Source organism: Gekko japonicus, unplaced genomic scaffold (genome assembly GCF_001447785.1).
Source record: "Gekko japonicus isolate JY-2015 unplaced genomic scaffold, Gekko_japonicus_V1.1 scaffold329, whole genome shotgun sequence".
In the NCBI taxonomy this organism is placed as follows: domain Eukaryota; kingdom Metazoa; phylum Chordata; class Lepidosauria; order Squamata; family Gekkonidae; genus Gekko; species Gekko japonicus.
This window is the reverse complement of record NW_015159719.1, coordinates 196,494-209,238: the sequence shown is the minus strand read 5'-3', so window position 1 is coordinate 209,238 and position 12,745 is coordinate 196,494.

Genomic DNA, 12,745 nt, shown 5'->3' with positions numbered 1-12,745 from the left:
ATATGGGGCTGCGATCTGGATTAAAGAAATTTCGGAATTATCAGATCAGATCCTTCTCCAGTTCCTGCGTAAAATTGCAGGAGTCCCTAAATGTGTCGCAGGGACGGCACTTAGAGAAGAATTCGCACAATGCTCCTTTGAGTCAAGAGCCTGGAAGGCAGCCTTTAAATTGAGACTGAAAGTTCTTTATATGACACCTAATGCTCAAGGAGGTCTTCTTTATCTTTTAAAAGGGGATAATTATAAATGTACGTGGGCAAAACATATAGATAACAAGCTGGAGTGGATTGGTCTCGCCCCTACGGGGCTTAATAATTTAAATTATCAAGAAGCGCTAAATTTGATGAGATTGAGGGTGACAAACATTGACCGACTCAGCACTTCAATTCGTGCTAGGCGAGTATGCTCCAACTCTGCCTTAGGGATTGTTCCACCTAAGAAAACTCCCTCATATATGAGCTTCCTTACATCCCCCAGATCTAGATATGTCTTCACGCTTGCAAGGTTGAATGTTTTTCCAACTGTAGAGCTAAGTGGCCGTTTTGCTAAAATACAGTACTCAAATAGATTGTGTAATTGTGGATCAGGTGCAATAGAGACCTTAGATCATCTTATGTTATTTTGCCACCAATGGATTGACCCCAGATCCTGCTTGATTACTCCTATTTTACAAAGATATCACCTCCCTATGGAACCCTGGGTGATAACCATACTATTAGCTGATGAGGACCCTGAAACGACTCGCTTGGTGGCAAAATATCTTTCAATAGTGCTATTTTTAAAGCGGCTTTGAAATGTTATGAGTACCTTTTGTATACAATTTTAAAATTTTAAAACTAATTTCCATAATATCATGGGATTTTATAGAATTCATTGAAGTTTATAAAATGTGGTCTGATGTTACTGATTGAGAGCATGTTTACTAGCTTTTATTGTAAAGGCGTTCTGTCTAAATTTCTTGTAATTTTATGTAATGCATTTTATATTTGTTGTTTGCATGTTTGGCTTAAGACCTCGGGTCAATGAAGCTAATAAATGAAATGGAATGGGTACAGAAGATCCAAGCATATCTGGGATTTGGGGCATCCTTGCTTTGGATTGGGTCAAGAAAAAAGCTTGAATCTCACTGGCTGGTTTAAAGTTAACTGCTGTGAACCTTGGGAAGGAAAAAAATGGGGAAAATATCTTAGTTATTGTGAGCCAGTACAGAAGATCCAAGCATATCTGGGATTTGGGGCATCCTTGCTTTGGATTGGGTCAAGAAAAAAGCTTGAATCTCACTGGCTGGTTTAAAGTTAACTGCTGTGAACCTTGGGAAGGAAAAAAATGGGGAAAATATCTTAGTTATTGTGAGCCAAATCTGCATGGGCACAAGGAGCCAAATGCATTATTTCAATCTTGGCTGTATTCATTGTTCAGTTATCTTGACTCTAATTAGCCCTTCCTGGCAACTAACCTATATATACTGTTTGAGAAATGTATCTTAGAAGTATGCAGCTACACATGCCAAGTCTCTCAGTTCTTGCTTATATCCAGAATTGCACTTTGTTGGTCTTGGAGGTGCCACTGAACTCAAACTCAGTTCTCACATCTGTTTGTTAACTCGTGTATTTGTATGCTAATTCACTGCTATTCACAGATCTTACCAACCATTTTAATCCAATCTCAGCTATAATTGCTCAGCTACTTACTCATCTTGACTCTAGTCCTTCCTGGCAACTAACTCCCTCCCCTATATGCAATGGTTGAGGACGTCTAGTTTCACTGTATCTGAAGAAGTGTGCATGCACACAGAAGCATATACCTTGAATAAAACTTCATTGGTTTTAAAGGTGCCACTGGACTCAAACTTTATACTTTGAGCAGGTTGAAACAAGCCAGATCTGCATTGACACAAAAGATTGGGTGACTCAAGATGAAGCATAAATTAATGACTTCAGTGCCTTTCTTGATAGAGTAAAAAAAGGAAAAAGAGGAGCCAGGCATTGGTTAATGTAATAACAACTTCCTTGGGCTGGGGAAAGATGGCAACAAAAGGAGACCGATAAATCTGCCTGGAGAGCGAGTTCCAGAACTTTGGTGCCATGTCTAAGAATGCCCTCTCCCAGATTGCCGCCTACCTAAACTCAGAAGGCGGGAACACCTGAGCAGGGCTTCAGAAGGTGACCCTAGTGTTCAGATGGGTTTGTAAGGGAGTAGGCAGTCCTTCAGGTATGTTGTTCCCAAACCATATAGAGTTCTGAAAGTCAAGACTGGCACCTTAAATTGTGTCCAGAAACAAATTAGGAGCCAGTATAAATAAAAGAAGACTGGAGTGATGTGGTCCCTATGACCCACTCAAGTCAACATCCTTGCTGCAACATTCTGCACTGATTGAAGCTTCCAAACACTTTTCAAGGGCAGACCAACATAGAACACATTGCAGTAATTTCATCTAGATGTAACCAGGGCATGTGCCACAGTAGTCTGATCTTTTCTGCCTAGGAGAGGCCTCAGCTGGCTAACCAATCAGAGCTGGCAAAAGACACTCATGGCAATAGCTGCCACCTGCTTATCCAGCAGTAGGCCTGGGTCCAAAAACACCCTCAGACAACGGATCTGTTCCTCCAAGGGGAGTACAACCTCATCCAGAACAGACCTTCTGCCCTCCAGTAGCACTTCCATCTTGTCAGGATTCAGCCAGGGCCTGCATCCATTCCAAAGATGCCTCCAGGCACCAGTTCAGGGTTTCTACAGCCTCCCTAAGATCAGCTGGAAGCACAAAGTAGAGTTGAGTTTCATCCATATATTGGTGACAACCCAAAATCTCTAGATGACCTAATCCAATGTAGATGTTAGAGATCATGGGAGACAAGATGGAGCCTTTGCAGGTCCCCGTAGACCAAAGGCCAAGTGGCTGAGCAGCAGTCCCCCAGCACCAGCAAAAGCTCTGTATCTAAATAACAACATTCGGAAATATGCAGAAACTATTATTGTGTCGCTATAGTGTTTTAGTTTCCTAGGCAGTGGGAAAGTCTGAAGCACCAAAGAATGATTCACCAGCATTGAATATGCACATGATAGAGATATGAGGAACGGGACTGGCCTGAATGGTTTTGTACTTCATGTTTTCACATTCTGCTAACAATTGCATATCTCAGTAGCTTTAGGAGTACTTTCAAAACAGTTACACCATACTTGAAAATGTCAGTCTTTTTTTAGCTTCCATTTGTGCATGAATACACTTATTTTCACTACCCCATTTGTAAGGGCTGAGAAAGTGATCTGCCCAGACTATATTCACAATGTATTCTTACCTCTAGAATATATTAAGTATTAAGGGATTGCCACAAAAAACATGCAGTGTCATTTATTCCTCACTGGGTACCCAGAGCCAGTGTCCGTACTTCTGAGTTTGGTAATAGAGATTCTAAAACCAAAATGTCAGGCTGATTCTTTCCTCTGTCCTTTGGATAGCAAATAAAATAAAATCAAAGACTGCATTGTTACCAAGTAATTTTGTCTAGCTATAGCCTGTAAGTAAGAATACTTGTTTTAAGAGGATATATTAATTGCATGCAAATAATTGTACTAAGCTGGGCTGACATAAGTAGAACCCAAATGGCTTAAATCCAACTATTCCAGTATAAGTATGTGTGGACTGAGCCAGCCAAATAACACTGACCTGGAAGTAAAGCCCAATTGAGTAAATCTTAATTCTGAGTAGACCCTTTTACACTTGCTCCCTTAGTCTCTGTTTCACGTACAAGCTGATCTCTCAGTCAGTGATTATATTTACAGTCTTCATATCATGTCATAAAATGCAATGGTCCCTTCCTACGGAGATGATATTAGGTATTGTTTGTTCTTTGCAATTAACAAGGAGAAGAAAGGTGTGAAAGTACATGAAGATTTATCATTTGTAAAGTATCTATAGTGGTCACTTCACACAATTGAGTGATTTCTGTTTTTAGTTTAGCATAGGGGAGCCAGTGTGATTTAGAGGTTAAAAGCAACAGACTCTAATCTGGAGAACTGGGTTCGATTTCACCCTCCTCCACTTGAAGCCAAACTGGGTGACCTTGGGTCAGTCACAGCATTCCAAGCCCCCCCCCCCGATAAGCCTAGCTCGCTGCATAATACTAAAAAAGAGCTAGAGCTTCAGGCTGTCTGACAATCCTAGGATCTCCTGGCCAATGTTCCCTCTAAGCTGTGGAGTCTTGTGAGCAAAAATTCTACTTTGCGAACTACTGGCACTAAAGTTGTGAGCGAGTGATTTGGCTGCTGCATCAATTAGTTTGCTCAGGACCCATCCTTCCTGACCTAAGACCAAAATGGGTGAGCTGGAGGCTAAAAAACTGTGAGCTAGCTCACACTAACTCAGCTAGAGGGAACAGTGCCTGGCTATACCACATATAATGCCATACAATAATTTATTGTTTTGCATTTTAATTTAGTTTAGCATATTAATTTTGCTTATTCTTACATAAATTACCCCATAGTGAAGGTGGATGATGTGCTGTTTAAACACTTAACAGCTACCAATATCCTCAATGTGCACAAGTGGCATGGAGGGCCACATTTAATGGACAAGAATGGCAGTTGCCCAGGGCCTACTACCAGGCCTGTCGTAATTCCAGTTGTACCACCACCATGGCCTCCTCTGGCTACCTGTTCCTTCTCGTCCCACACAATTTGGATGTGACCTCTCTTTCTGGCTTCCTTCCAAGTATTCTGGGAGCTGCCAGCGAGCCTCACTTCTTCGTCTCCATCCCTTTTCATGCCAGCAGCCTGCAGTTCTCTAACCTGTAGGGCCTTAGAGGTTTTTACACCGTGTCCTTTTGGTGTAGTGGTTAAATGCGTGGACTCTAATCTGGGAGAACTGGGTTTGATTCCCCACTCCTCCACTTGCACCTGCTGATGTGACCTTGGGTCAGTCACAGGCTCTGGCACAGCTGTCCTTGAAAAAGAGCAGTTTGTGTCAGAGCTCTCTCAGCCCCACCCACCTCACAGGGTGTCTGTTGTGGGGAGGGGGAGGGAAAGGAGTTTGTAAGCTGCTCTGAGACTCCAAGTGAAGGGCGGGGTATAAATCCAATCTCTTCTTCTTCTTCTTTATTAGCCTCCTTCTACCTGTCCAATGTCAACAATATATTGGAAGCTTCATCCATTTTTATATTCAGCCTGTCTCTTGAGAGGCCTTTCAAATGCACTGGGAAAGTATGAGAAATGTCTCATTTAACTAACCACTTCACCATATTTATGGTAGCTAGGGCACTTGCCTGGTTTAACCTGATTAGGAAAGTTTTATAGAAGCTGAATGATAGGAAAATGGAATGATGTGAACTATGCCCATAAATACAGTCTATACTGTCAGGTCCATCAGGGTCTGTTAAATATAAGCCAGCTTTCTCATGTGTGCGTGTGTATCAAGACGTTTCAGAACTCAGAAGATACTCATTCATATTTATAATGATTACATTGAGAGGGTATAATCTACTGGAAGTTCTCCGGCACAAGTCCAGTTTCAATGAACGGAGCCATGGAAGAGAGCTATTGAAAGCCCTGATCCCTTTCAATGGGTCCTAGATAAGGACATCGTGTTTCTTAGATTCTAATTTTCTATATGTTCTTTCCCAATTTCAAAGGTCAGCTAAAGGGTTTTTTTCCTCTTAAGACATCTAGGAAATATTAATTATTTGACAGGAAAGGATTATTAAATGACCTATGGCTAAACAGAAAAATAAGGGTAAGAAAATAATCAAATGTGAATATTTTAAATGTATAGCATAAATATTTCAAATATTACAAATGGCTTATAATAGACACTTATCTTTCTGAATTCTCAAAGGCAGTCAGACAACAGAAAATTTTCCAGAAAACCATTTAAGATAACAATGAATTTTCTTGGTCTATTCTCCTTGGAAAATATGCAGTATAATTTTGGCATGAATGCTAAAATATCAGGATTGTGAATAACCCACATAAAAGCAACATTCAAGGTCATTTTGAACACATTTAGCAAGCTGCTTAATTCTTTTCTGAGAATATAGCAATACTGCAAACTTTAACGTGACTTTTCCCAAAGGACTCTTTTTATGAGGGTGTTCAGAATTCTGGCTACCTCAGGGAGTTACAATTCTCTAGGTCCCTGATTAATTTAAAATAATGTTAAGACTTCCTGACCTTCCTTCAAGGAGTTCATGGCAGTGTGCATGGTTTCCCCCCTCCCTCATTTTATTCTCACAACAACCCTATAAGGTTCATTAGGCTTAGAGAGAAAGTGACTGGCCCAAGGTCGCTTGGTGAGCGCCATGGGTGAATGGGTATTTTAATGTGGGCCTCCCAAATCCTAGTTGGCCACCCATTGGTAAAAGGATTCCCACAGAAGTTCACAATGATAAAAATGATCATTTAAGACACCATAACAATTTAAAAGATTAAAACAAAGGGGATAGCAGCTAGGTAGCTGATTTTTTTTTTAATTAATCAATCTAAACATAGCTCCAGTGAGATAAGACAAAATGCACCATGTGGGGGAAAGAGAGTTCCATAGTCTTGGTGCTGTCACTGAGAAGGCTCTGCCTTGCACTGGCAACTGCCATACCTCTGATGGCAGAGAAACACATGGTTGATAGAACAGTTGTTGAGCTACCAATGTTATCCCTTTGAAGCAAGTTCAGAAACAAGCAGAGTATAAAAATGCATTGCATTTGGTATACTCTGGCCAAGTTCAGACTGGCAGTTTGAAGGGGGAGGGAGTTGTGGCAAAAAAGACCCAGAACAAACTGTTCCAGGTTTTCCCATTCACGCTGCAGCGACTGATGTGAGAACATACCAGGGAGGAGGTGCAAGGGAGCATTCACACTGTTGGCCCAGAGGCGCAGCTGTAAGCAGCTTTTCTGGTAATCCGGTTATGTGCACTTACTGGATCGCAGCTTTTTGTGTTCACACTTCCAGAAAGCGGGATGGACGCGGGATAATCGCGCTTTCCAAGGTTTGATATCACTTTCACCTGGTATCTTTTAAACTCGGGAGGGAAGCATTACGAGATGGGTTTAGTACGGCTGGGGAACGTCTGACAGATGTGCCTGTGTAAACGGCCCGTTTAATCCAGTTGTGGAACATTTCTGAAACGTGCCAATCTTGGGGCAAACTGCCAGTCTGAACTCAGCCTCTATGTATCTATTCATAGGACTCTCTGAGTTCATAGCAGGCAGATAGTTCAGGTATTTTAAAACTATGCTATGATGCATTTCACAGATTATTGTATTTGATATTTTCTCCGGTCTTTTACTGAAAAGAAAGTTTATGGTTGTATCTATTCTACTCTTCTATGGGCAGTTTTGTATTCCTGGCCTAATCAAGGGATTTAAAAGGAAGATAAGGACTCAGGAAGGCAACAATTAGAGATTAGCCAAATATTGTCATTTCCTTTAAAACCAAACTTGATGGTCCCGTGCAGGCAGCCAAATGGGGCCACCCAGACTATGTAGGGGTCTCTGCGTATTCTGGGAAGTTGTGGCTGGGAAAAGATGAATTAGGGTTGGAGATAAGTTCTTCCTACAAGCCTGAATCATTGCCCCTAAGTACACTTTCATGTGCTGGGGTGGGGGGAATTGAAGAATTCTGGAGGTGAAAATAGAGTTGGGGAATATATGCCATGGGGTGCTTATTCTTCAGTTCAAATTTGTCTTTCCCAGATTCTACCATGCAGCACAGGAAGGGAAAGGTAAAAGTCTCCACTTTCTGCACCTATTGATTAGGTCTGAATCCAAAGAAGCATCTTCCTAATCTTGAACTTTAGCAGTCATCACAATAGAAAAATTGATCATGCACATTAAATAATACACTTTCAATCCACTTCCAATACACTTTCCAACTGGATTTTGCCAGTTCACATAGTAAAATCCAGTTGGAAAGTGTATTGAAAGTGGATTGAAAGTGCATTATTTAGTGTGTGTGATCACAGCCTGAGGCTCCAGATCAGCTGAGCAGGAAGCCACTCATGTCTCCCCAGATCTTGACAGTCTTGCACTACTAGAAAGAGAGATTCTCACCCTGAAAAAAAAGAGAGAGATTCTCTATTGCTTGCTCTGCCTCACAATGTGCCATGGTTCCATTACCATGTTTCTCTTTATCTTGGCCTCCTTTTTTTCTTTTCCTGAGCTCTGGAAAGAAAGTTGTGTTCTCTCTGCCTGATGCAGATGATTTTAGGATTTGGCCATCAGTCACAATCAGTGTTCCCTCTAAGCTGAGTTAGTGTGAGCTAGGTCACAGTTTTTCAGCCTCCGGCTCACACATTTTTGTCTTAGCTCAGGAAGGAGGGCTCCAGAGCAGACTAATCTGTGCAGTAGCCAAATCACTCACTCACAGCTTTAATGCCGGTAGCTCACAAAGAAGAATTTTTGCTCACAAGACTCCACAGCTTAGAGGGAGCACTGGTCACAATGCTAGAGATGAGAAAAACTGTATATTTACTTTGGGTAAAATGGAAAAGAAGTCTTGTAACTAATGTATTGGTGCATTAACTTTCATAGGGTAGAGTCTACTTCATCAGATGTATAAAGTGAAATCATAGTTAGCAATATATACACAGCAGAAGGGGTTGTTTTTTTTAAAAAAGGAGGATTTTAAAGGCCCTGAAATGCAAGAAATAAAGTTTTTGACATTTATATGAAAAAAAAATCTGTTTAGAAATGCCACCATTATACCATAATTGTAGGCCTTTTTACCCAGATATTTTCTCTCTCCCTCTATGGTGTACCTATTCTACTGATTACAGTTCCCTTCATGCATTTGATAAAGTGGGCCTTTAAGGAGTCACAATGCTAGGCAGGTCTTGTTTTTCTTCTAGATAGCTGTGGCTACCTCATTAGAATTTGGGTATTTAAAGTATTTAAAGCTGTGAAGACTAAATAGGTTTTTACAATCTGCTTAGGATGACTATGAAGCTGCTGTTTACAGACTTTGGTAATAGCTATCTATGGTTACCTGAACATTTGTTTCTCTGCACTTATCAAAAAGACATTGACATTTTTCAAGGACTATAGTCTTTTAAAATGTGAGGATTGTGGTTCTGTTTACTAGAGCATTTTTGTGCTTACCACCGTCCTTGAGGAAGACAAGATGAGAAGAAAACTATCACACAGGCTAGTGCAATGACCAATTTAAGAGCTTGGTAAGCCATCCCATTTGTACGCCATTCTTGTTGCAAATTGCTCTCACCTTATCGGCATGTTACATCTCACAAAATCCATTTGAACAGTTTGAGGAATAACAGTGTAGAGCACTTCTTTGCTCAGAAGCTCGTAATATTACAAAACAATATCTTAGACAATGCATGTACTTAGCTAAAGCAATAACACCTCTGGTAAACAAAGCAATCATGGAAGGCTTAGAGTAGATCTGTGCCAATTTTTGGAAAACAAGATCCCGTCATCCATGGATTTGGTGGAGAAATAGAATATATGTTTGGCTTGGGAAAGGGAAAAAATAAAATGTGCAAAGCAAAGAAAGAGTTGAAAGAAAACATTGTTAATTTGAAATTCAGATCAGACCCTTGATTGTGTAGAGCTGAAGTCCTGGCCTACACAAAAAGCTATTCATGTGGAAAAGCTGGTTCTGGAGTAGGGTTGCCAGCTACAGTCTGGGAAATTCCTGGCGATTTGGAGACAGTGTCTGGGAACCATTTGGGGAAATGAGGGGGCTCAACAAGGATGTGATGCCATATAGTCCATTCTGCAGAGCTGCTATTTTCTCCAGGGAAACTAATCTCTACAGTCCCGAGATTAGCTTTAATTCCAGAACTCCAGGCTTCACCTGGAGGCTGGCACCTCTGTTCTGGACATCAGACTGAAAATGAAAATTGCATAATTAACTGCTCCTCCTTGAAAACCCTGGACAATGGAACATCATATATCAAGGGATAGCTAAATCCCTCCCCCCAACATCTAGGTTTCTATAGGTGGGGAGTTCATTATATGGGAGGTTTTGCAAACCCCAGATCTGATATAGCTTAGGACGAGTTTTAAGTCATGATCAATTGTCAGTGTAGACTATGGGGGCAATCCTAGGCAGGTCTACTCATAAGTAAGTCACATTTTATTTCATAAGGATATGAAATAATGCACATGTGCAAAATTATCCTGATCCAAACTGTTCATTTTTCTTTCCTTTTAGCTTTCAACATGTTTTGTTGTGTGTCAGCAGTACCTCAGCAAGAATTATGCTTAAAAGTTTATGTATTTTGTATATATTTTAAAATTGATTTCAATGTTTTTGATTGTTTGTCACCTTGAGGACCCTATTTTGCATGGATAGATGGCAAAAGTGTTTTAAATAAAAGCAAACAATAAATAAATGTTCTAACGTGTACTTTTATTAGACTAAAAGTTTGACTAAAATGAAAGACAAGATTTCTGCAGATTTGGGGGGGGGAGCAAGAAACTACAGGTCCTTTGAGGCACTGTAAAACATTTATCTGGTTCTCAGCTGTTTGGCAGCCATTAAAAAGCATCAAATTTTACTCCCATAAGGAACCCAAAGACTTTGGTGATCATAACTTGCTGGCTCAGGAGGAATGGTGGGGGGTGATGCTATGGAAGAAACTCACATAGACCCAAGACTTGGTGAAAACATGGCTACAGCTTTTTATTGTATACACCCAAAGGAGTATCAGTGCAGCATGGTGACTCAACATCAGGTGACCCGCCAACATTGGGTGAACCGCCTGCTGCCCATTAACCACACTCCCCTAGTCCACCTGCTGGGGGATGACACTGTGGAGAGGCAAGACTCTGGGATCCATGTGGTTGCCAGCCAGCCTGCAGTCCCTGAGCTAAGTAAGCCAGCCTGCAGCCCCTGAGCTAAGCATGCAGCTGAGTGGCTGCAAACCCAAGACCCTTTAAGGAAGTCCCTAAGCCAGGCAAGGGAAGCATGCAGGCCCAGCCTCCCCTCCAAAAGGATCCATCCCAATGCCCAAATCACCACACAGCAGGGCAACCCCACACCCTGCTCCTGCCAATGCTCCTACACCTGCAGACCACTCAGCTGATCATCCCAAATATCATGTAGTCAAATGTCCATGCCTCACTCTGAGAGGTGCACCTCTTCTGCCCTAAAAAGGACTACTTGCCTGAACATAATGTTGGGGGTGTGAAATAACCCATACCCCACAAGTTTCAATGACCTGTGACATGACCTTGCAGACCTTTCATCTGACTAAGTCCACTTTATCTGGGGAGATTGCCCTTTACTATTCATGATGCTCCAAAAGTCCTGACCAAAATAGCTTTGTACCAGGGAATCTTGAATGAAGAGTTTCAAGGTTGGTGGCCATAGTTCATGCCAATAGGACACCTTTATGGATGGAGAGATCATACTCACTAAGGTGGATGATGATGGAGTCTGGTGGGTCATGGTGGAATATTTGGTTTGATATGGTAGAGAGAAGAGCTGGCCAATGCATCCCTCTGTGTCCCTTCCAAGTGATGGGCAGTTGAGTCACAGGTTGTGATCCCAGCCAGAATAAGCCATGTATACATCAGACTATAATGCTGTGCCCAGCAATCCAAACCAATTTCTTTGATCCTACAGAGGCTGAAATATGGACATATTAGATTTACATAACTCACGGATGAGGGCATATGTAAACCTTGTATGCTGAAGGAGCACCAGTGACTGATGGCATGGATCTGCTCAGAGGAGAGACCAAACTTGGAGCCTCCGTGGCAGCCCCAATCTGAAAAGAATGCATGCAGTAGTCTCCTGGGGGGAGGCCTTGACTAGCAATGCATACTTGCATAATGCTGGTAAAGTGAAAGTGAGACAAGCATGAAATGTCAACATGTCCAAGAAAAGTCCTGGAGGTGGCCAGCTGAACTAAAAGGTAGTTGGATGCCTGAAAAATAGCAGCCTCAAAGGCAAAAAAACCCTCATCAAAAGCTGGCACATTGATCTCTGCCAGAGTCAGGCTCCTGGGCGGAGAACCTTCTCCAGCCCTCAAGAGCATACCAAGCAAGGAAGAAGTAGCAGGGGTCAGGAACCTCAGAGCCTTACTGTAGAAGGAAACAGCTGATAAGTAAATGTTCATGGTTGTCAGGGCAAGCCCACTTTCCAAAAGATGGATCGAGGCCTCAGGAATAGGCCACAGGTCTGCCAACCCCAGCAATACCACAGAGAATAGGAAAGCGAAGACAGCACTCTCATAGGCCTCATAGGCAGAGGGGGTAAGAGACCCAAAGAATCCCCAAATGTTTAGTCATTGCCAAGCATCCAGAGGTCCTTTGGAGAGTGGTCCAGATGTCGGTTTACACTGGGGGTCAGAGCCCAGAATCTCTCTTCCTAAAATCAAGACAAGGCATCCACAATGCCATTACTGATGCCTGCAAAAGACATGCTGCAAAAGACATGTTAGACACCAGATGTCAGAAACTAGAGTAAGTCCAAACCAAATTCCAGAGTTACAGTTCAGTCCAAAGATCAGTTACCAAGAGACCACCAGAGTCCAGTTCAGAACATTATATAGGAAGCACAGTCCAACATCATTCACAAGTACAGGGAGGAAGAGTCAAGAGCCAGTCCAAGAATCTCAGGAGCAGAGTTGTGGTCACTCAGTCAAGAGGTTAATGATTTGTTGCTTCCACAACATACAGAGTCCCAGCACAGGGTTTTATAGGCATTTCCTAACAAGCCCTTGTTAGCAGCCAGCTGCTTGGGAGGACTGCTGCAACTACTCCAGGCTGTCATCAGCAAGTAGCTGGTGATG